At 40.6% G+C, this 24,538-nt stretch overlaps 1 protein-coding gene across 2 annotated transcripts in view; it reads right to left on the bottom strand.

Annotated features, from left to right (window-relative positions):
• The window catches only part of TSPAN18 (tetraspanin 18), a 175,478-nt gene that overhangs the window by 41,211 nt on the left and 109,729 nt on the right, over window positions 1–24,538 (bottom strand). Inside the window, exons 1-2 of one of the 2 annotated variants that reach the window (XM_048483712.1) lie at window positions 8,309–8,412; window positions 310–388 (exon numbers count right to left, since the gene is read on the bottom strand). The gene's annotated coding sequence lies outside the window, so the exon portion shown is untranslated. Of the gene's footprint in view, window positions 1–309; window positions 389–8,308; window positions 8,413–24,538 lie in introns of those variants that run through there. The other variant, XM_048483711.1, reaches the window with a different exon arrangement.

Here is a 24,538-nt window from a genome sequence, read left to right as displayed (position 1 = left end):
ATGATTTGCTAATAAAAATAACACCTGATGAACACAACAATTTTCATTTGCTAGGACTGAAAATCTACTCTGTGTGTGTGAATTGTGTCAGCTGTATATTTATTCAGTCTGGGACTAATTAATGTAGCCTTTAATGGGGAATAAATTCTAATGTTAGAAGGCAATACCTCAGTGATTTCTGAATCTTGAAAAGTAAGAGTGGAGCTCCTATAGGACTGTGGCTTTTGCAGAAATATTTGGTTGAGCAGAAACAGTAAAACTACTGAGAAGAATGTGTTGTACAAAGCAGAAGTAATTTAAACAACTCACCTGTACAGGTCTTCCAATGTCTCTTTTTTATCACTAATGGTTCATATGTTCCATGTATCTTTTACTGGCCAAGTTTGTCCTATAAGAAAAGAGACATTCAATTACTATGCAACTCGATAAAGCACACTCACATTAAATAAACCATTTATTTTAAAAACACCATCCTGATGAATACACTTAATCTAATTACATGCTTAATTTGGTATACATTAGCACTAATGAAAAGCTTTTTGCATCCAATGAAGCATCCAGTTACTCATAATCCAGCTCATCAACTTTTGGGTTGCCCCTGACCATATAAACCAAGCCACATTTACTGTGAAATCCTGTGCACAGTCAGCCCATTGAAATCAATGAGCATAAATGGAAATAACTTTGCATAAATATCTGCTAGAGACTTTGAAAGAGACTGAGGCAAATTTCCTGCTGTAAATTTACCATCAGTATACTGTAGAAATGAATGTAACCATGGCATAATCATGATTTGCCATGATTAAAGTTGGGGAAGTTATTGCCCGATTGCATAAAGAAGGCATTAAATATGGCAGAAACACAGTTTGGTGCCAAAGGCTAAAGCAGGGAAGAGAGCAGTTGTGTGATAGAATGGAACCAGGGGCTACTGACATATTCTAAGGAGGATGGAACAGTACACCAGAAGATTATTTACGATGACAACAACAAGAGCTGAGTGCAACATTCTCAGTAGGAATTTTTAAAATGTATTTATGTTATTTACAGTCTGTATTTCTCACTGGCACTCAAGGTTGATTATACAAAGGAAGTTCGCACAATCAACAGGATAGAACATCCAATAGACAATGTAATTTGATTTGGATTGTCAGAATCTGGAACCAACCAGAAATATAATAGAACTAAAGCAAAACATAAGTATTAATATAACACATGAAACAATGCTAAAATTATATGATAGGATCCTACTTACTACAATAGACAGTATGAACTGTACTGTCTATTGGTTGTTGTGGGTTTTCCAGGTTGTGTGGCTATTGTCTGGTAGATCTTATTCCTAATGTTTTGCCTGCAGACTTCCCTCTGTGATACACCTCTGAAGATGCCAGCCACAGATGCAGGTGAAATGTTAGGAACACGATCTACCAGACCACTGCCACACAGCCCGGAAAACCCACAACAACCAATTGAATCCAGCCGAGAAAGCCTTTGACAATACACTGTACTGTCTATATTGCATGGACCACAGTCCCGCATTCTTTATCCAAGTAGCTTTCTGAACCTTTTTGGTGGAGCAGCCTTATCATGTAGAAAACTCCTCTTGAATAATTCAGTTTTGCAGAGTATGTAGAAAGACATTTCTTGACCTCTTCAAGTAGGCTATTCTATAAAGTGAGGGACACAACGGAGAATGAACATGTATAGTCAGCAATTGATTTTTGTTCATTTTCAGGCTGGCATTTGCAGAAAGCCCTGCTTTGATGAGTTAAGCTATTGTGGTATAGTATAGGGGGAAAGGCAATCCTGTAGCTATGAGGGATTAAGACCACAAAGGCATTTTGTTGTGGTAGCAATATCTTAAATAAAGCCTGGTAACTGATGGCTAGTTAGTGAAGTAACTGTGGAATGGTACTAATATACATTCTCCATTTAACTCCTGATAATAGCCAAGCCACAGTTGTCTACTCTAACTGGAGTCTCCAAATTGATTTTGAGAGAAGACCAATGCAGAGTGCATTACTCTTGCCTTGATGTTACTGTTGGATGGATCCAGGAAACCAGATCTGCTATATAAATTAGGAGGTTGGCAACCCTAATGGTATCCTCCATACACTGCTTTTTTGTGGTGGGCCTAGTTCTTTCTAATGACCAAAAGCTATAATGAGGGTGCCTTCTGTTGCTCCATTTAGAAGGACAGTCCTTTTCCAGAGAGCATTTGGTGGAGGGTGAACTTTATCAGCATATCTGTGCCATGAGTTCATTGTTCTTTATGTTTCAATTTTTGCATGTTTTAACATCTGAAGTATTTTAAATTGGAAAATTATATTGAACAAACAAATAAATTTTGCTTAATAATTGTTTTAATTTAATTTGGCTTATTCTTCATGATTTTGTAATGTGGGTGCTCCTTTAATTTAAAGAAACAAGGTAGGACAGAAATTTAAATAAGCAAGTAAACAAATAAAGATAATAGGTGCAATTTACTAATAATCTGAGTATAGTCTGTTGAAATGCTTAATAATATTATTTGTTTGAATGGGCCTCATGCCAATAGCCTGTAAAAATATTAGATGTGCTTAATTGGCTCCTTATCTCTCCCACTCTGACCTGGCCACTGTGATCCATGCCACGGTCACCTCTAAGTTGGACTACTGTAACTCGCTATACATGGGCTTACCTTTAGCCATGATCCGGAAACTGAAACTCATGCAAAATGCGGCAGCCAGGCTCCTTTCAGGATCATCTATCAGGGACCGGATCACACCGGTCCCGTATCAACTACACTGGCTGCTGATTGAGTACCGGGTCATGTTTACTGTTTTGGTTTTGACCTTTAAAGCCATTCACGGCCTTGGACCAGCATATCTATGGGACCGTCTCTCCCTATATCGCCCTGTTAGGCCCCTCCGCTCCTCGGAGGCGGACCTCCTGGTGATCCCTGCCCCCAAAATGATCCAGCTGGCCTTTAAAAGGGCCAGGGCATTTACAGCCCTGGCCCCTACCTGGTGGAACAGGCTTCCAGGTGAGATCAGGGCCCTGTGAGACATACAGAGTTTCCGCAGGGCCTGTAAAATGGACCTGTTTCGCCAGGCATTTGGCCAGCTGGGATAACTGAACATCTGCTATAATAAACACCTGGCCTCCTGTGAGGTGAGGGAGTACTTTTAATGCCGTCTGAAAGTATGGGAATTATATATTTATGGTTCCTTTTTAGTGGGGATTGACTGTTTTAATTTAAATGTTGTATATGATTGTTTAAAATGTTTGTATATGATTGTTGGGCACCGCCCTGAGCCCTCCAGGGGAGGGTGGTATACAAATTCAAATAAATAAGTAAATAAGTAAGTAAATAAATAAATAAATAAATAGTAAGTCTGGTCTTCCACAACAGAGAAAAACCATTGCTTTCACATCCTGCATGTGAGCTCCCAAAGGCACCTGGTGGGCCACTGCGAGTAGCAGAGTGCTGGACTAGATGGACTCTGGTCTGATCCAGCAGGCTTGTTCTTATGTTCTTATTCTACTGCAGTCCTCACTCCTTATTGTTACTAGACAAGGAGGCGGGGGTGGGGGGTGAGGAAGAAAATTTGGTTATTGGGTGATCTTGGGTCAATATAACCCACTTTACAGAGCTGAAACCGGCAGATAAAATACAGAAGGTGAGAATGATGTTGTAAGCTGCTTTCTGTCCCCATTTAGGGAGATAGAGGTCATAAATACCTGAATAAATAAATGAATGAATAAAACAGAAAAATAAGCTGGTGCTTGTGCAACTTCCAGTGATCTCAATAAGGTTTGTTATGAATATAGTCCTGGTACATGCACCCTTTTCTATGCATGTGTATGTATTCTTTACTCCATGTACTCTTCCATTTCCAATACTTTCTGACCTATTTCTTTCATCTCCTAACCGTTATGTTTCCGATGATCAAGTGGCTTAATTTTCTTTCATTTACTGCAACAAGTATTGCCACAGAAACAGAAAATGTTGCTGCTAGAAGCAAATTTAAATTTTACTTCAGAGATAAAACAGTGCTATATAAACTTATCATTAGGGAAATAATGAGACTGATAAGATTCTTGCTCCTGCTGTGTGTGCATGTGTGTGTGAGTGCATATAATTATATCACTACCAGTCCTCAGAGCTGTGTGGAGAAAAAATCTTGTTTTCTAACAATATTTTGAAGGATTTACAGCACTTTGGAGAGAATGAAACTTCCACGCTTCACAAAGCAGCAGCAGGTGTTGTGTCAGCAGAGAAGATGGACGTTAGCTCTTGATGCTGGGGAAGATCAATGGATTTTTCTTTCTCTGAGGCCTAGTTGAGGAAGAGATGCATTTGCAAAATATCCACCCTTTGTTGAAGAACTACAGTTCAGTCATTAAGGGGAATTAGACTGAGCACACAACTGTTCCTAATTGCAACTCCATCAAGTTGTTTTCCTTAATTACCACTTCAAGTGGAAATACAAGTTAAGCCAGGAACTGCCATCCAAGCCATCACCTGTACCAAACATTTACCTCAAGTACCATATTCACTTTTTAACTGTTGAAAGTGAGGGACTTTCCACTGTCTCTTGCATCAATGATAGAGGAGGATTTATCAATGAGTCTGATAGCTAGAAGGGGTCAAGACACTGGGCACCTTTTCTCTACCCCTTTGATGTGTAGATTGCTACTCTCAGGGAACTTCCTTCCTTCCTGATTTTCCCCACTCTCTATCCAGAATGGAGTTCATTAACAAAGACACCTCTTGTTAGGTAGAAACTATTAATTGGCCCTGAGATTCTTTTTTTTTTACCTCAGCATAGCACCATCGCCACACACTGTACACAGTCATCATCACACACATCCCGGTAAAGCTTCGCACTTGTGTGTTTTGCCTCAGTACACTCTGCTTGTAATGTAAAGGTATCTCTTATCAGAGAGAATTACCAACATTAGCTACCATTGGGCAATTCAGATTTGGGCAATTCAGACTATTTCTAAACGATCTAAATTGCCCCATGAGGTCATGGTTTCTAGAATCCCAAGGAAAGGACATGTCTTTAGGTCTTAGTAAAGCTATGCAAAACGGAATTATTCAAGGGGACTTTTCTTCACAGGCAGTAGGCTTGCACTGGACAAAAGACATCACAATGTTACTTGGATAAATTATTGGAGACTCTCTGAACTACTGCATAATAAATTGCTGTGGGTTGGATCATATTATGTATGTGTCATGTTAACTTTCTAGACTTCAGGGTGTTCTACCGTCCAAATGCTATTTCATTGCATCTTGTTGATTTAGATCCCTGAAGGTGAGAGCTGTGGTTCGTGCCAACTCTGTCAAGTTGCCCTCTTACTGTTAGGCAAGACACTACTGCTTTATTGGGGGAGGGGGGTGCACCATGGACAAGGCCTTGTGGTCTGTGACAGGCACAGGCCTAAGTCCCTGTTCTGTCCAGCATATCAATCACACTGCCATCTCACCTCATGACTTACATGAGATGTGATGACATGGTTATTGGGAACACTGGTGCAGCCTGTGTGGTCCCTCTTCTCAGTCTTTCCCCTACTTCGTTGTTTCTGCTGAACCCTTTAGGGAAGGCACTAGAACAGTGCCTGGCTGCTGTGGTGTGAGTGGCCTCTTAGTTTGCACTGGAAATGTAAAATGTGACATCATTTAAGTCTTTATAAATGCCTATTAACTTAGTTGGTCTGCAGTAGGTTCAAGTCCAGTGGCAACAAGATGTTCAGGGTATGAGTTTTGAAAGTCAAAGCACCCTTCATCAGATACAAAAACATTAAAGTTACCAATAAAGAGTCAGCCTTATATATTTTCCTGCTTTGATAACTTCAGCAATCCACAGGGATGCTATAAATCAATAACTGACAAGTTCTGCTCTTTAACATGATCATCTTAAGCAAAGTTACACCCCATAAATCTATTGAGTTTAGAAAGTTGTAAGTCAGTTTCAGATTTCATTTCAGTATAGTTCCCTGGAATCATTCATGAGGGTGTGGGTTGGAATCATAAAAGGCAGTTTTTGCAACTCATTAAAACTGCCAAAAATTTGTGAAGACAATATTTATGTACGACTCCACCCTGAACATTCTTTGCTTCCACTTTTGGAATGTGCTGCTAGTGTCAAGACAGATTCCCACTCCCCTCAGTTTCTGGGGGTGGGGGTGGCTGTTTTTGCTTAGTTAGGAACATGTTCTCTCTTTTTTGTTCCTTGAGAGGGAAGGTGTGGTATAGAAATCTAATAAAATAAAACTATGTTATGCCAGTGTTTCTCACCAGTTAAAAATATGTTAAAATCCATATTCACTGAATTATTATTAATTAGTACAGATATCTCAACTCAAGGCTGCTGAGAGTCACTACAGGCCCCCAGACAAAAAATTTATCTGTACCCTCTATATGGCCCTGATCCAAACCAAATTACTTGGCTGGCTATTACTGTGCTTTTGTAACAATAAAAATCTGCATGTATACCTTCTTTAATGATTCTATATCCACCTGTCTGTCCATTTGTGGCAGCCATAACTCAGAAAGTAAAACTAGGAACCTCAAAATTGGCCACCAGCTTCAGGACAAAAGTGAAAGGGACTGAAATATCCTGGCCCAGGTTATTTCCAGACTTCCCTCCACGCTATTTTCAATGGAATTTGTGTAGTGGTTAAAGTGCTGGACTAGGATCTGGAAAATCCAGGTTCAAATACCCACTCACACGCTCTCAGACTAACCTACCTCACAAGGTTGTTGTGAGGATAAAGGAGATGAGAGGAGACTAATATAAGCCACTTTGGGTCCCCCTTGGGGAGCAAGGCAGGATATAAATAAAATCCATAACTAAGTCATAACTTCTGTTCTTCATTTGATATAACTAAAGCAGATAAACATTTATTATCATACAAGGCAAGGGGACATCCTCTTACTATTTTGATAGATTATGGGGAAAGATTAACTGCCACTTTCTGTTCATGATGTAAACAAATGTTTGTTATTAAATACATTCTAAGTTGCCAACCAGAATTGATGAGAAGTTCAGACTGAAAAATGGGGCTGGGGGAAGAAAAATTAGAAATGGGGATAGATTAATGCCAGATCATGAAAGGCCTGGCTGGAAGTCTCTACGCTGGATTCGGACATGATCTCTGCCCCTTCCCCAAGCAGTTGCACTCAGTTCAGCATCACCAGAAAAGAAGGAGAAGAGCAAAGGTGGCTCCAGCATGTGCTCATCTCAGCCATCAGAGTGCTTCTGGTTCACAGCATGCAATTGTGTATCCCTCTCTCTCCTTCCGTGCACATCTGCCTGCTCTCAGACAATAGTTCTCTGCACATGCACAGTCGACTGTTATATATTTTAAAGGGGAGGAGTTGTAACCTCTCCCACTTTTTTTTTAGTTTGAGAATTTTTCTGCAAACCTGGGGGAGGTCCCCAAACCTTGCAGAAAAATCTCCCTTTTGTCAGCCTGGCCTGGATCCATGTCTTTAGATATCTGCAGATGGGGGCCACATTTAAGAATAAATAGATAATTTCATTTATTATTCTGATGCCAGTCTCTCGAGATAAAAGTTTACAAAAAATAGGATGAGGGAAGGAGTAAAGAAAATAATGTATCTTACAAGGAAGCGCCCCCTCCCTACCCACTTTTTGTATGGGCTAGGCTGCTGGGCAGCTCCTGACATCAGACAAATCCAATTAAGCAAGGGGCCAGATTGGGCTGGGAGGCAGATAATCTCTTCCCCTGCACCTCAGATCTTCTATCTAGTTCTAATGCATCTGAGTAGCAGAGAAAAAATGGATCTCCCAGCAGTTTTCTCAACTTAATTTTTCAGACTGTACAGGATTAGGACTGTAGCATATAAGAAGAAGGGTTTCAGGAACATTGTGCAGCAGGAAGCTCAAAATCCCTCTCTTTGTGTGCTGCAGTCTCAATCCTAATTAGACCTCACATGTCAGAAAACTAAACTGAAAAATAAGTGCTATTAAAATGGAACTTCAAGCATATGCTTGGTTTGGCCCTCAGTGGCTGCTGGGAAATGCAGCCAGGCACCAGAGTTAGCCAGAGTGCACAAAGGCACCTGAGGCAGTAGAGGAGACCAGCCCCTATGCCTGGCCTTGAGTTAGGGGAGAAGAAGAAGAGTTTGGATTTATATCCCACCTTTCTCTCCTGTAAGGAGACTCAGAGGGGCTTATAAACTCCTTTCCTCTCCCCACAACAGATACCTTGTGAGACAGGTGAGGCTGAGAGAGTTCCAAAGAACTGTGACTAGTTCAAGGTCACCCAGCTGGGATGTAGGAGTGGGGAAACAAACCTGGTTCACCAGATAAGATTCTGCCGCTCAGGTGGAGGAGTCAGGAATCAAACCGGTTCTAGATTCTACCTTCTGTTAGCTGCTATGCCAGTCTGGAACAGGAAAGTCCCTCCTGACTTGCACAGTTGGGCCATTGCTGGTCACTTTTTTTAACTGTACATACTTCACCGAAGTGTTCCTAAAATTAGGCATATAAAACAATGGTACACTTAATGAAAATGAGAATGTCAATAATGCACAGAGGTTTTGGACTGGACATGCAGCCTGAGACATTACTAAGACCATTAAATGCATTACACATGAAATCAATAAAAGTTTTCGGAAACTGGCATCATTATAGTGAATGCCAAGTAAATTAGTAATGATGGGACACTTAAAAATTAAGAGGATTGATATGCATTTGTAATTATGATTTGAAACACAGCAGAGATTGCCAAGAAAGATGGAGACAGAGCTTTGGGATCAGGTTTGTTAATTGGTGGGCTAATAGTTTTAGTATTTTTCAATTGAAAAATAAATATAGCTCTCAGTGCATCAAGTATTTATAAAAGTGAATTATTTTCTGCGTCTAGACAGCTGTGCTGATGAAGAAGCAGACAGAGAGACCAGCAATATTAAAAGTTAGACTCTGGTTCCAAATAGGTGAAAATTACATGTTTGGTAATTCCAAATGTTAGGAGAACAAATTCAGTTTACCCAAAACAGAAAACTAAAGAAGAATAAATTATTTCTACCTCACACATTATTGCACTGAACTAAGAAAGGTTTCATTTGAGGACAATATATTAGAAACTTTTACAAAAATAATCTTAGCTTTTTTGAAATGACTAACAGTGTAAGCCTATGCAGATCTATTCTAAGCCCACTGAAATCAGCAAGTTGAGACTGCAGTAACTGCATAGGATTGCACTGTAAGTGTTAAGTCGCACCACTGCTTGAGCGAATTTTTTCCAAAAAGTGTATGACAGTTCTAAAATAATATGCAAGACCATTCAGGGTTTTACAAGGCAAATCAGCATTTTGCATTTCTGATTATCAGTACAGTGGTTGTAGTATAAGCATGACACAATTTAGCTTACAACCATCACTTATTTGGTAGCAACAGTTTGCATGAGTTGCACAAGCTGCTTCTCAACCTTTTAATTACCTGAAACTGATTTGGTGGGTGACACTGAGAAAACTCAATTACAGTAGTAGCAAAGCGATATTCTTTTACTGATATTATTTCAGTATTGTAAATTTAAAAATAGCCTTTCATTGGTGATTGGCCAGATTCAGATGCCCAGTCTTTCCCCACTGTCACTGGGCCTTTCCCCACTCATTGTTTGCTGCGCGCTACTCTTGCCAAGTAGCGCGGGGTCCGGCGGCATCTCCACTACAGGGGCGGCGACAACGCAGCTGCCCCGACTCTGCCGCTCTCGCGCCCCCTTAGCGCGCGTCATTTCTGGCGCTGCTGAAAACGGCGCCTTTTGATGACACCGCGCAGAGCACGGGGCAGCGGGGAAGCCAGGAAACACAATCCCCGCGCTGAAAAGGTCCACGTCGGATGAAACCGATGTCATTTTTTAAAGTGGGGAAACGGCCACTCTCACAATTGTTCCTGCCATGTTAATGTTCCTTGATCCCCTATAATCTATACAGCTGAAGGGCTCAAAGCACAAAGAGGGAATTCAGGAATTGTTGTCTGAATCATTTTACATGACTAACTAGAGTTACTTCTCTTTTTCACAGATTGAACAGGATCTCGACAGTGATGCTTGCCCCGGCAGTTGGAGAACCCTCCAAAACCATCAAGAAAACCATCAGGATCCATCCATCTTTGGACACAGACTATATTTATGGAGAGTCCAAGTGACTGTAATTTCACTGTAACCAAGGAACCATAGACAGTTTTCTCCTCCCTTTCCATTGGACATCATCCTTTTCCATTCTAAAACAAAATACTAAATCTAGGGTATATTCTGTAGAATAAGTTGGACAAACTATAATTTAAGACAGAGGAATGTTTGATATGACCACCCTAAGCACCACCACATTTAAAATATGTATTTTGCACTACAGTGTAGTACAGCGAAGTTCATTTATAGACTGAACCTAAGAGACAGCTCTTACTGCTAAGACACATCAGCTAAGGCACTTGAAGGAATCTAAGTGGATAATGAAGCTGTTCTTGCCAGTTGCATGAGCATATTTTATGAAGTGGAGTATGCCATCTAAAATTAGATGGCCAAGGCTAGATGGGTGGGAAATAAAGAGGCTCATCCTCTAACGCTGCAGCCCTGTACATTATTATGCAGAGACAAACCCCAGTGAATTTAAAATAATGTATCTTGCCATTAGATGATACTGAATTGGCACATCAAGATATTACCAAATACTTATGAAAGATTTTTGCTGGATACAAAAACAAACCAGTTGACAGGTTCACAAATAATCTGTAGAAACATGATGGAAGAGACAGAGACAACATGGAATGCGAGTGATCAATAACAACTGAATGAGATTTGAGACACAATTATGTCTGTTTACATCTAAGCATCAAACAATCAGTGTCAAAGCAAACAGGCCCCTTAACCTTTTTCACAATTAAAAGAGGCTACTCTTTTCTTAAAGGCAATTGAATCTGATTTTAGTTACCTGGCAGGCATTAGGGAAGTGCACAGCCCCCACCATCTGCAGGATTTATTGAAAGTATTTCTAATATGAGTCAAAAAAGGAACAAAACAATGCCATGACTGAAGTTCACAAACCCACTTCAAAAGTTATCAGTAAAAACTGACAGGGAGTGAATATACTCGGCCACCTTTTGTTTCAGGTAAAGACAAATTGCGCAGCACTTGTGTGACAAAAATAGCTGTATGCCCCCAAATGAAAATTATAAAAATATTTTGGGCACAAAAGGAGAGTTTTCTTTCTGATGATATACAAAAGTGCTCTTATTCTGCACAGATACATAAAGATAGCTTGTAATAAATAAAACATTTTTTAATTCCACAATTATTGTGGAATTATCTATTTTATATTTTAATTAGCAAAATCCCCACAATAGGGCCAACCACAATTCTCAAGCTTTGTTCGCCAAACCCATTTTGTCGAAAAAGAACATTCTTTTGGGGGGGAGGGGTTGGGTATAAAACTACCAAAAACCTTACTTGCAATATATGCAACACACCAACATCATAAAAACAAAATGCTGTGCAAAAATTCTGAAGCAGCAGAAGGAGAAGGACACAAGGTGAGAGAGATGAGACTGGGTGGGGGTTTTACGGGATAGTGTTACGGGAACAATAGAAAGATCAGTTTTGCATAATTTAATTTGCCATTTTTTTAACCCCCTGCTCTGCTTAATTTTTAAACTCTCTTAACAATTCCCATTTGGTTTTGTTCCAGGTTAATCTACATCAGCCGCGGAGTTAACATGAGTGTGGCTGTGTATTGAAGGCTGTTTTTGTTGTTTTTCAAATGCTCCTGGAAAAAAACACACAAACAAAAAGGAGGGGTTATTCTGGAATGTGTCCTAGTTTCTCTGTTATTTTCACAGACATCTAATGATCTGCCGAATAGCTTATCTTGCTGAAGCCATAATAAGCTTTCAAATGAACTTGTTCAGTGCATATTCAAATGCAAGGGATGCTCCTATTGATTACAGTCCTTGTGGAAAATCTGTGATCATTGTTTTGTTGTGGCATAATGGCAATTAGGATGTGCTGCTGGGAGTCCATTCTCTGCCAGGAGCTGTGGATTTTGGAGGCATCTGGGAGTGCCATGGGAACAAATTCTACTCCACTTTTGGAGCACAAATCAACAGGGATTCTTGTTAGCATCACAGCCAGTCAAGTACACTTATGTACTTCCAGGAATTAAGAAATAAAAGGGGCTAATTAAGCTGCTCTTGCAAAAGCCTTGACCACATTTATGAAGGGGAATAGGAAGCAGCTACTAGAGCTCCACAAATCCAGTGATTAATGTCAAAATGAACACAGGGCTTCCTTTGTTGTGTTGCTGGAAAGCCGAGTCCTCAGGACTCAAAGAGCCATCTGCTTTATTTGGTCTTCATTTCCAGTTTCTGCAACAAAGTGGTGCTAGTTATGAGAGAAATGATCTGGCATCATTCTTCAGACTGTAGGCTCCTGTTTCAGACTTTCAGAATCAGCAGAGGCCTGGTAAGATCACTGATACAGTTCAGAATGCAAGGAAGCATCTCTAAGGTCATGTTTTAAAACATGGGGACAACAGTAGCATTGTTTATGAAACTGATTCCTAGCCTTCTATAGACTAGATTTCTATTTTTTATTTCTTTCTTTTTAGAAATGGCCTAATCTCTCCCCTTCCCCAATTTCCTATTCTGGAATCACACCCTACACTATTACCTGCAGAAAATTTAACAGTCATTTTCAAAACTGTTCTTGTATATTCCTTTGCAGACATCTCAACAGAATTTCATGATTATTCTGTAGTAGAGATTCTAAGTTTTCTGTTAATGAAGGGATGTCTGTTTTAGTACCCTCACTTTTCTTGGAAGCTAGAACTCTTTACTTGAACGCAGACACTGATGATAATATTCTCTTCTGGATTTAATGGCTAGACAAGCCTTCTACTGCACACTTGGTTATCCCTATAAAGACAGTAGGACATCACCCATAAATGTTTTTTATGGCCCAGACATACTGATCCCTTCCTTTACAGTAAAACTGGAATGGATGACAACAGAAGAATCAGGGAATTGACGAAATTCTGTTGCAAGAGACATCCATAATGCATTTTATATAAACTATTTTTATTGATTGAATCTGGCTTTGATGGCTTACCAAAATAAACATATTATCTTGAAACATAATGCAGAATTATTTTCTTACTGTAGCCTAAAATCTAAGAAATATTTAGTTTCTTCCTACATACCTACGCTGACGTATTAATCTTTCCAGTTCTGAACATTAGAACATCAGAAGATGCCAACTGGTTTTGACTCATACTCCAACATCCTCTATAGCAAACAGTGTCCATGGTCAATCTGCAAGGCCAACAAACAAGGCATAAACAATCACCATAATAACTGATAAACTCAGGTCTAAGTAAGTCAATTGTCAAAAACCAAGGGAACCTAGACTTAAGCAGTGATAACCAAGTGTGCAGTAGAAGACTTGTCTAGCTATTAAATCCAGAAGAGAATATTATCATCAGTGTCTGCGTTCAAGTAAAGAGTTCTAGCTTCCAAGAAAAGTGAGGGTACAAAAACAGACATCACCAAATAAGGAAAAGATTTTGAAGAATTCTATTAACTGGATTGAGCTGGTCAGAAAGCAAAAGAGACAACAGAGACACAGATGTCCCCAACCAAGAGACAGGACCAAGTATACTGTAACATAATTGGTTAATCAGATTGCTAACAGACTGTTTTTCTTTCTTTTTGCATGGGCTGACACTGGGCTTATCTGACTAAGAAACATTTAATGACAAACTGACTGAAGGTAACCTAGCCCACTTGTGGTGAGGCAGAGGGGAATGAAGTATTGCTCCCCAAAAAAGCACAATAAAAACTCTGGTAGATCATGCAAAAAAAAAATCTGTGAAACCCACCTCCTTTAAGATGAACTGAATCACCTAAACTGGGCTCTACAGGCTAATGGTTACTCTACTACAGACATCAGAAGAGCTGCAAGACCAAGAACAAACCACTGGAATGTAGATAAACAGCCACCCAGAGGGAAGGTGTTCTTACATACATCAAGGGAATCACTGATCGTATAGGGAAACTGATGAAGAAACATAACCTCCAAACAATCTACAGACCCACTAAGAAAATTCAACAAATGCTAAGTTCAGCAAAGAATAAGAGGGATCCTCTAACCTCTGCAGGAATCTACTGCGTACTATGCACCTGTGGGCAAGTCTACATAGGGACCACGAAACACAGCATCCAGACACGAATCAAAGAACATGAAAGGCATTGCAGACTAATTCAGCCGGAAAAATCAGCAATAGCAGCACATGTGATAAACTGAGCTGGAAATAGAATGTTATTTGAAAACACAGAAATTCTGGACCACTCTGACAACCACTACATCAGACTACACAGAGAAGCTATTGAAATCCATAAGCACATGGACAATTTCAGCAAAAAGGAAGAAACCATGAAAATGAACAAAATTTGGCTACCAGTACTTAAAAACACTAAATCAAGACAATAGTTAGTGAACCCCAGCCAGACACAGGATGTCTCCTGGCAGGAAGCAATCAAATGGATTAAAATGCCAGGCAACTACTCCGCAGATGCCCTCACTAATTGATTGTGCAACTTCATTGTTACTTACATATGCTAAAATGGGTGGATTCCACTCAACACATGCAAATCACACTTGCTAACTGAACCCTGTACAATTGTTAACCAATGCAAATGGTTCTTTCTCCCACCCTGAACATTCCACAGGTATATATACTCCACTCGCTTTACTACCATCAGATTCTCTGAAGACGCCAGCCACAGATGCATGCAAAATGTCAGGAGAATCATGCAGGCAAAACGTCAGCCAATCATTCTTTTCAAGATCATGTAGAGAAGTATGAGGATTTAATACATTTACTACAGGAAGACTTAACCAAAGAAGGGTACATTTATTATACACATAAAATAAAAAACACAGAACCAACATGATTTGATGTGGAGTGCCAGAAAAAAAAGTCTCTTGGACATATATATTTAAATTATAGAAACTCATCAGCAACTTATCCCCCTATGGATTATTTTCTCTGCAAAAAAAGATAAACTCCTCTTGGCACACACACAAGAAAGACAATGGGGACAGCATCAAAAGCAATTGTTGCTAAATGCCTCTCTAAATAATGACACAAAAGCGTTTTGGCATTTAGTATTGGGTTCCCTATTCTCATGATCTGAAGCCCCTCCTTGAGCTATCCCAGCTGAATTGTGGGAAGACCATTTTAGGGCAATTTTTTCAGATAATGATAATAGGGTGTTTAATAATATGGAATTTAGCTTGAAGAAATTTTCTGAAATCCTTTACTGGAACCTGGTGACAGAATTTCTCCCAAATGGGAAAGCTTCTCGTATTGATAAAGTGCCCGCCAAACTGATAAAAACGAATGTACATTGGAGGGTCCCATTATCAGCTGTACTATTTACTGACATAAACAACTCCAAAAAAATCCCATTAGATTGGAAAAAGCAATAGTGATTCCAATATTTTAAAAAGGTTCTCCTGGAAATTATAGGCCAATAGGCTTACTTTTGATCATCGGAAAACTTTATGCCTGTTTTCTTTCAAATAGACTAACCTTCTTTTTGGAGGAAAATAATATTATCTCAAATTTGAAAGTTGATTTCAGGAAAAAAATATTTTACGGTAGCTCACTGAATGATTCTCAATCACTTGGCTGAAAAATATACTTGACCCTTTTGTGGTCAGCTTTATACAGCCACATAATTTATGCAGCTTTATGCAGCCTTTATGGATTTAAAGGTGGCTTTTGATTCCATTGAAAGAGTTAAATTATAGCAAAAAAACCTGAGAATATACTGTTGTATAAAATACTTTTTTGTCTAATAAAAGTATTGCATAATGTTAGCTCACTGAAAATTCAAGTTGCATCCCAAGATCACCTCTCCAAAAATACTGATATGAAGAATGGGCTAAGACAGAGATGTACACTGCAAACGCCAGATCAAATGTATTACCTTCTGAACAGCTTTGTGGCTGATTTACCAGCACTCTGTATGCACTCAGAATTTGTGTATTGTGTAAAAAGGAGGTAGACTTGGCGCAACAAAATTCTTTAAATACAAGTCAATGAAATTTTAATGCAAAACAAAGGATTTTTTCTTGTTGAATACACCAGAGGTGAATTATTTCCCTACCTTTTCTGAATCAACATTTCTATTAGCACAGCTTAGATATAAAGGGGTTTGTTTGCCAGTGCCAGTGGAGTGCTGCCATATGTAAACCAGATGCCACTGACCTGTTGATCATATTTGTTATACACTAAAAGAGTATAGTAGAGTAAACTGCGGTAGAAGTTATACCAATATCAACCTTCTTGCCTCATTGGTGTTAAAATCTCAAAAGTGTCAGCAGAGCTGTGAGATTTCTAAACACACTGAAAAAAGTGTGACATAATGACAAGATTTTGTTTTTAATTGAAGTTACAGCTGCTCATTCAAAGAACAAGGGTATCTCTCTCAAATTTTACAGTGCAAAAAAATTCTGGGCTCTGATTTCTAAAAAAATGACAATGGTATAAGTTATGAAAACAGAAAATGATTACTTTGTCTCACTGAAAGCTAGAAGGTCAATTGTGACTAAATACTCCTTTTCTTCTTGTGAGATGCTCTGCTGTGGGCATGGCTCTTCAGGAGCAGCCCTACAAGTGGAGCATTCCACAGGAAGAAGAGGGGTAATTGCTCACAATTGAGTTTCTAGCTTTTGGTGTGACAATGGCTCTCAATCAGAAAATGCTAGTTCTTGGTAACAATTAGTTAAAAAGAATACCAGAAATAAGTTGCAACAGGCTCTTTCTGCCAGCTGAGAGGACTCACACAGCCTTATCATTTTGGGAGTTCAGGTTTGTTTATAACTGTATTTCTGCACGGGCCCTGGGATTGCCGGTGTACATGACACCGGCGCCAGCCTGGGCCGTTCACAAAGTTGTGTGTTTGTGGCCCCAGCACTCTTGCGCCCCTGTGGCAGGACCTCTGCATGAGGGGTGCCACTTTTGTTTTTAAACCTTACCCCATCTTTTTGCATCGCTTCGTCAGGATGAGGGGACACCCCCCCCGTAGCCCTGGCCACACCCCAGGGGCCGGAGGACAGGAGGCGTGTCTCCTCATCCCCATGCAGTGACGCAGGAAGAGGGGGCAAGTTTTAATAACAAAAGTGGAGGGCCAAAAAATGGTGCCTTCCACCCAGTGCCGTTCGCTCAGTGACAGATGGAAGCTGGCATTTTCCAAAAAACTCACTCATTGAGAGAGCCCAAAAAACGCCGTTGTGGGGGGGAAACGCTGCTACAGTATGTGATCTTCTCCCCCACAATGGCATTTTTACTGGTCCCACACCAGTCTAAATGGCCCATGCAGAGAGGGCCTAAATTACAAGACGTTATTAGCCAAGCAAGTATAATGGCTTTGGGTTAGCTCCAGTGATGCAATTTTTATGGTGAGCAAGAACACAGAGATTATTTGGACAGAAATTGTACACAAATAACCAAGACGTATTTACTTATAAGTTGGTTTTAAACAACAAATCTGCCGCACAGGTCCAGATTGTCACAAGAGAACCAAGCACATAAATTTAAGCTAATGGCTTCAGAGTGTGGTTAGAATTCTCTTTAATTCTTTCAGGCACAATGCAAAAATCCTGTATGTTGTAGATTTATAGTGAGAGCTGATCTCTCAACAAGCTACAGATTTTTTCTTTTTCAGAGATCCTTGTATCTGCCACCTGATAATTGGCCACCATTTTGGGCATTAACAGTCTTAAGTTCTCTTGTATTGCCAAACTGGGCCACCCATCACCTGCAGGCTGCACTTTGTCCATTTCAGCTGCTAAGTGCTTCTACTCACTGCAGCTGAACATGTGTAGGTGACAAAGTCAATTTCCCCTCTGTCACTTTGATGAGACTTGAGTGCAGTAAAGAATACTGTTGCAGTTTCTAAGGAGTGCAGCACAGCTGGTGAAAGAAAGTGCTCTTTGCTGTATTGCTTTGTTACACAAAAGTCATAATGGGGGGGGGGTCTCCATCAGACAAATAATGGCACTGTCTTGACTTTCTTGCTAACATAGTCCCTCCTTTTGGTATTCAATCCTAAGAAAGGATACATCTTTCTAAATCCATTGAAGCTACAGCTCTATTTAGAATTGCATTGTTAACAATATTTATTTTACAGAGGAATGTCAGAGTCTATGCACTGGAATAATTCATCTATAAGGTATATAAACAACAGTAAAACAAGATCAGTAAAAGGGAAAAACAGACCATCTACTTTCAATTCTCAATTGCTAAGAAGAAAAAGAGACCTAAAACCGTGGATGCTTTGTAAAGTAATGCACACATCCTTGTCCTTGGAAACAGACCATTCTTGATTGTCTTTGCAGTAACTCTTTTCTACTATTTGCAGTGGTGTGTGTAAAAAAAGATTTGTGACAGATGAAAGTTTATGTCACAATGTGTTTATTAATCATTAATATGTATACTCTCTAAATCCCATCCCCCCCCCCAAACTTATAGTACTGATCAATATGGGCAATTTTTTGCCCTAGGTAGTACATTTACTGAACCTGCAGGATACAGTTGGTTATGATATTTTCTTGAAAATGCCATATTAGTTTGTCAGATTGGCTTCTCACATCATGACTAGTTTCTGTATTTCTACCACTGGAAATTCACCTCTGTAAGTAACTTATTCATTAAAATGTCTGAGAAAATATTTACATGAAGTTTATTGAGTACAGACAGCTAAGTGCAAACTAAGTACAAAGTACAAACGCTGTTCTTAATTTTTTGACAGCCAGTTCAACTGAAAATAGAATTTTAAAACATCATACTGCAGTTTTATAAAATTCTGGAGCCTATTTCCCACCTGCACCAGAGGCATACCTTAATGCTGCATTGGTGGCTTTATATGCTCAAATAGCAACTGCTGTATAAATATTCCACCATGGTGCTTTTGTGGATGACTGATATGGAACTCCTGCCAAAAATAGCAGGGTTTGTCCTTCCCTCTTCATTTTTTAAAAGCATCCAAAGGAGCTTTTTAAAAAAATAATTAATTCCTCTGATATTTTTAGATGAAATGCTCTAAACACCTTTCTTTTGAGGGAAAATGTTTCTTTCTCCTCTCTCATGTCTTTTAACAAGTGTTTTAAAATTGGTTCCAACTGTGATTTTATGGTATTATTTTAAAGAGAAGCATATTAGCATTAGGATAGTAAATTCCATATAGTAATCTTATATTTTTATTACCACTCAAAGATAAGCAATATAATGAAAACCTCTCTTTTTAAAGCCCTTTAAAAGCAAAGGCAACGCCTCAAAATTTTTTGGATATGTGATATTTGCTTTAGGTCAGGGATTTACTTGTAGCTTGATCAACAAAAATGATATTTAGGTTTACTATATTACATTGGTAATATCATTCTGAAGATGGTTTACTCTATGACCTAAAAGCAGTGGTGGGATTCAAATAATTTAACAACCGGTTCTGGAGGTGGGATTCAAATAATTTAACAATTAGTTGTTTACAACCCCTGTTTTAACAACCGGTTCTGCAGAAGTGGTGCGATCCTGCTGAATCCCACCACTGCCTAAAAGTATTTCTTGTTTGTATTACTGGCCTGCCTAACCAGTGACTTTGTTTTTCAAAAGCAAGGCAATTGCCCTGCAGCAAGAAAGGCTTAACCTCAGAGTGCCTGACAATATCTGCCCCCAGATTGTATTTCACTTTCCCAACACCATCACAAACTTTCATTAGAAAATAGTTTGATTTTTTCTTGGAGCGCGGAGGAGAGGCTGTATACTGAGGGAAGGGGGTTTTTTTTCCCAGGGAAGCTATTTAATTTAATGTGGTACAATGACTCTGATTGCCATTTTGACGTGTGTGATTTTTTAAGATCCTCATCGGTCCTTTGGAACATCATGGACAATATTCACACCACACACTAATGAGCCCTAAGAATAGCTCTGATTTTCTTTGTAGCAAATACAGTTGTTGCACAAAGCAAGGACTTTAGTGTATGCAGAAACCTTTCAGTAGTTCCAAGCCAATGCCCACATTGTACATGGCACAAATCCAGCAATGTGTGATGCATTGTTAGTGCAGTTCCACTTGCGCAAAATCTGCAACACCTACTGCAGGGATCCCCAATTTTTTGAGGCAAGCACCTTTGAAATTCCTGCACAATGCGGGCAAAGCAACAAAATGGCTGCCATACAATGGCTGCCTCAGGAGGAGGACTCAGCCACAAAATGGATGATACAGCTGACCTTAATATCAGTTACACAGTAAAGGTATTTGTGCTGTGGTGACAGCTGCTGTCAAAGCAATATATATATTGGGTGTTTAAAATGGGTGTTTAAATGGGTGTTTAAAGATATGGGAGTGTTATTCATAGTATTTATTCATGTATTTTAAATATTTATTAGCCATACTTCTACCAACATGGAACTCAAAGCTGCTGACAATGTAAACAAACCAATATTCAAAACAATAATGAGTATGTACTTGTGGCAGGAAATACCAGAGAAATACTGACCTAAGAATGGCAGCCGTATGCCAGCCATTTCATTTCCCCTTCAGGTTATCACAACAGATTTAGAGTAAAACTGTTTTTGACTTAAATTGATCAAGTACTTTTTAAATTACAGAGATATACCAAAAGAGCAAATCAATCATATTTCTAAAACTGTTCTTTCAGTAAATGTGTTAGAGTGATGTAACATTCACAGCATGTGAATATACAATAATGCCAACCACCTCCCCACAGTTAGCCATAATCATGCATAAGCAGATCACACAATAAGTTGGCAAGTGAAACGGGCCTCATTTTGTGTGCAAAAGGTCAAATAAAATAAGAAAGCAAATTAGCGAATCACTAGATGTTTTAAAATAGACATTCTTACACTGACCATCTGTTGCAGTGGTCTAGAAGGGAAGGTGATGCATCAGATAGACAGTACCAGGGACATAGGTATAGATTTGTTATGGGAGGGGGTTGATGGAGGGTCCACACACACACACACCCCTGGGGCATGGCCACGCCCCCAAGCCTCACCCCCGGCTTCAGTGCTTATAAAAGCAGCTGTCCAAGGCCAGGGACAGCAGACTCCAGTGCCCCCCCGCCTGCCCCCCCCCCACCAGCCAGCAGTCCCTTCTACCCTCTGCTCTGGGCAGTGGCGTAGCTATGGAAAATGAAGCCCAGTGCAAAATCTGAGTTTTGCGGGGAGGGCATCCCATGAGCGCCCGCTATGGTGCTGGAATCCACCCCCAAACAGGATCACTTTCAATGGTGCCCTAGAGTGCCCAAATTCTCCTTTTAAATCCACCTTAAAGGGAGAATCTGGGGTCCCCAGTTAAAACAAAATTGAAAGTGATGCTGTTTTAGTGTGGATTATTCCCCACCCTGAAACTTTCACTTTCAAGGTTTAAACTGGGGACCTCAGATTCTCCCTTTATATCCATGCCGGAGGAGGTGGATTTAAAAGGAGAATCTGGGGAAATTTGGGAGGTGCCTGCTGTCAGGGGGGCAATTGTTAAGCTAGCAGCACTGAACTTTCAGGGAATCTTTAGGAGACTCTCCTGAGGATACCACCCATGTTTGGTGAAGTTTGGTAAAGGAGGTCCAAATTTTTGGACCCTCAAAGGGGTATGGGAGCACCACCTTTGGGAGTCCATAACTTTGGGCTCCCTGAATCAAGCCTCACCAAACCTGGGTGGTATCATCAGGAGAGTTTCCCAACAAATCCTTGAAATTGTGGTGCTGCTAGCCTAAAAACCGCGCCCCCTGTAGGCCAAAAAACAAAAACCCCTAAAGATACAAAAAACCACAAATGGGGGGTGGAGCTTCGAACCTGTAATGGGGATTGAACCTGTAATGGGGGGGTTGAACCCCCCCTTACCTATGTCCTTGGACAGTACTTAATTTATGAAATTGTTGAACTGCAGGCAGATGATAAGGAAGAACTAAAGCACTGGAAATATTGTTTTATTCATATAGATGCCAGCATCAAGCTAAAATATTTGCTTGTTGCAGTTGTCAATCAGTATTCAAAGACACAATGTAACTTGGCAGGGAAGAGTACACTAGGGTATGTTCATCTGGCCAAGATAGAGCCCAGATCAACTTGTTAGATCATAAAGTTTATACTCTTTGCAATTCTCCAAACATCCAGCAAATTTGTAGGATAAGATGCATTTACCCTAATAATTTACATTGCCACATTTTAACATCTCCAGATGCTCAAAGAAATGTGTGATACACACAGAACAAACCACTCTTTTGCCAGCATCCACTACCAATTACCATATAAAATACCAGCTTACAGTTTTGAGGAGATAAGCACATATTGTACAATTGGGTCTACATACCACATTTAGATATGGTCAAATGGTGTGGCTAAAATGACAGAAGCCAAGGTGTAGAGTTATTGGCCATTTTTCTAAGTGAACAGTTATTTGTGAATAAAGGACATTTCAGAAAAAAGTTTGCACTTTGGCATAGGGAGCTCCTGTTTAAAGAAAAACAATCCTTGATGTGTATACCTCTACTCATTGTCTTAGACAGTTTGTTAGTATGTTAAAAAAAAACCCTGGCTAGTTTGCCATTTTTGGAACATACTTTACAATCCTTTTTAAAAAGTTCTTCTTTTTTCTGTTTGTGTCATACCTATCAACCTCCACCAATAACCAGACTCAGGCTTATCAAAATCAGTTTATTGCATCAGAGTAAACAAACAGGTACATTTGAAAGGGGTTTTGCTGGATCTAAAATGCTCACACTATGCAGCAGCCTATATTATTCACTGTGCACCCCCTCCCCCTAACTGATTTCCCAAAGCAAAAGTGTTCACAGGCCATAGTAGTTTCTCCAAGATCAGAACTAGAGGTGGAGAAAGGGGAAACTGCACCTGGGGCGCAAGCGCACCCTGCGCCTCTGCAGCGGCAGCACCCATCCCCACCCTGCCCCGCCCTTACCCACCCCAGAATGCCCCTAGAACACCACCGCCATGCCCCCTCCATGGCCTGGCCACACCTCCACCACAGCTCCACCCTGGGCATCGCATCCCCCGCCCCATGGGCGCAACGCCACTGGTCAGAACTCTGATAAGGGCCAAGGGTTGCAAGTCAAGCTCTTCAGAAGAACGATCCTTTGGTGCCACTGTCTCCTGAACTTCCCAGGTTGAGTATGGCAATACCCTAGGGATGGGATACACTGCATAATGTTTATGGGGGGATATAATGATACATGAGTACAATTGTACTGATTCCATTTTCACAAGATAGAATAAAGAAAAGCTGCATATCTTGGAAGAGTACTGACACACACACAAGAAGGTTGCCACTATTTGTTCCAGGACAGTACAGAATACAGTACAGAAATGAAATGTGACAACAGTGCTAGACTGAGGACACTTTCAAATCTGCTGACTGGATTTACAAGGGTAATTGTCTAAAACAGAAAGGGATATGCCCAGAGGTGGGATCCAGCAGGTTCTCACCAGTTACCAAGAGTGGCTTACTAATTATTTGTGTGTGCCGCTTTTGGGTCCGCTTTTCAGTCTCCACACCCTCACCTCCCCCTCTCTTTTTCTTTCTTGTAACCTCCGTTATATGGATCAGCAGCGTCTGCTCCAGGGTACTATTAGTGTACTTTGAGTCACGTGTGGGAGTATGGGGAACAATGGGAGTCAATGTGATTTTGTCAACGTGATTTTTTTTTGCCTTAGTTACGCGCCCCCCTCCTCCCTCCAGCAGTAGCGCACAAGTAACTTGTGAAGTAAAGTCTAGCAGGAGGTGCACCAGCATGCGTGGCAGCCTGCGCCTGCGTGCATTCATTTCCCGCCCAAGGACCAGCACAGTGGCTCTACCTGCTTCCAGTTCTCGCCGAGTCCTGAGTCCATGGGAAAAGCCGGTGGCCGTGCACCTCTCCATTGTGGGAGCGGGGAGGCAAGGCAACTTAGCAAGGTCATGGGGTTGGTTGCTGCGGTGAGTTCTGCACTGGGCATGGGGCAGGTTGCGGGTGGGCAGGCGGGGGGCAGAAAAGCCGTGTCACCAGCCATTACTTTACTCTTCCCACAACTAATTGGTGGTTTCTCCTCCTCTCCTTCCCATTTCACTTGCTTCTTTGTAGAGCTGCATTGCTTTCCCTCTTTCTTCCACTCCATGGACACCTTGAAGCCTCACACGCACCCTTTCCTGACCATTCCAAACCGCCCCCCCCCCCCGCCGACCAGGGAATGAAGCCAATTCTGGGTCTCGCGCCCTGCTCATCTTCTCCGAAGGGCTTCCTACGCCCGGCTCCATTCACAAGCATGAAGCCTGCAATGTTGTACTATATCTTTAAGGCACGTGAGGGAGAGTGCATGAGAGAAGCCCTGTCAGCGCATCACTAAAAACCCCTCCATTAACCACTGCCAACTTGCCTTCTCCTGGGCAAGGGCGTACGGGCGGGAGCGCTACTCCTAAAGGGAGAGTTAATGAGGAGAGCGGGCAGGATGAACAGC

Source organism: Sphaerodactylus townsendi, linkage group LG02 (genome assembly GCF_021028975.2).
Source record: "Sphaerodactylus townsendi isolate TG3544 linkage group LG02, MPM_Stown_v2.3, whole genome shotgun sequence".
NCBI classification, from domain to species: domain Eukaryota; kingdom Metazoa; phylum Chordata; class Lepidosauria; order Squamata; family Sphaerodactylidae; genus Sphaerodactylus; species Sphaerodactylus townsendi.
This window is presented reverse-complemented; position numbering and strand designations above follow the sequence as displayed.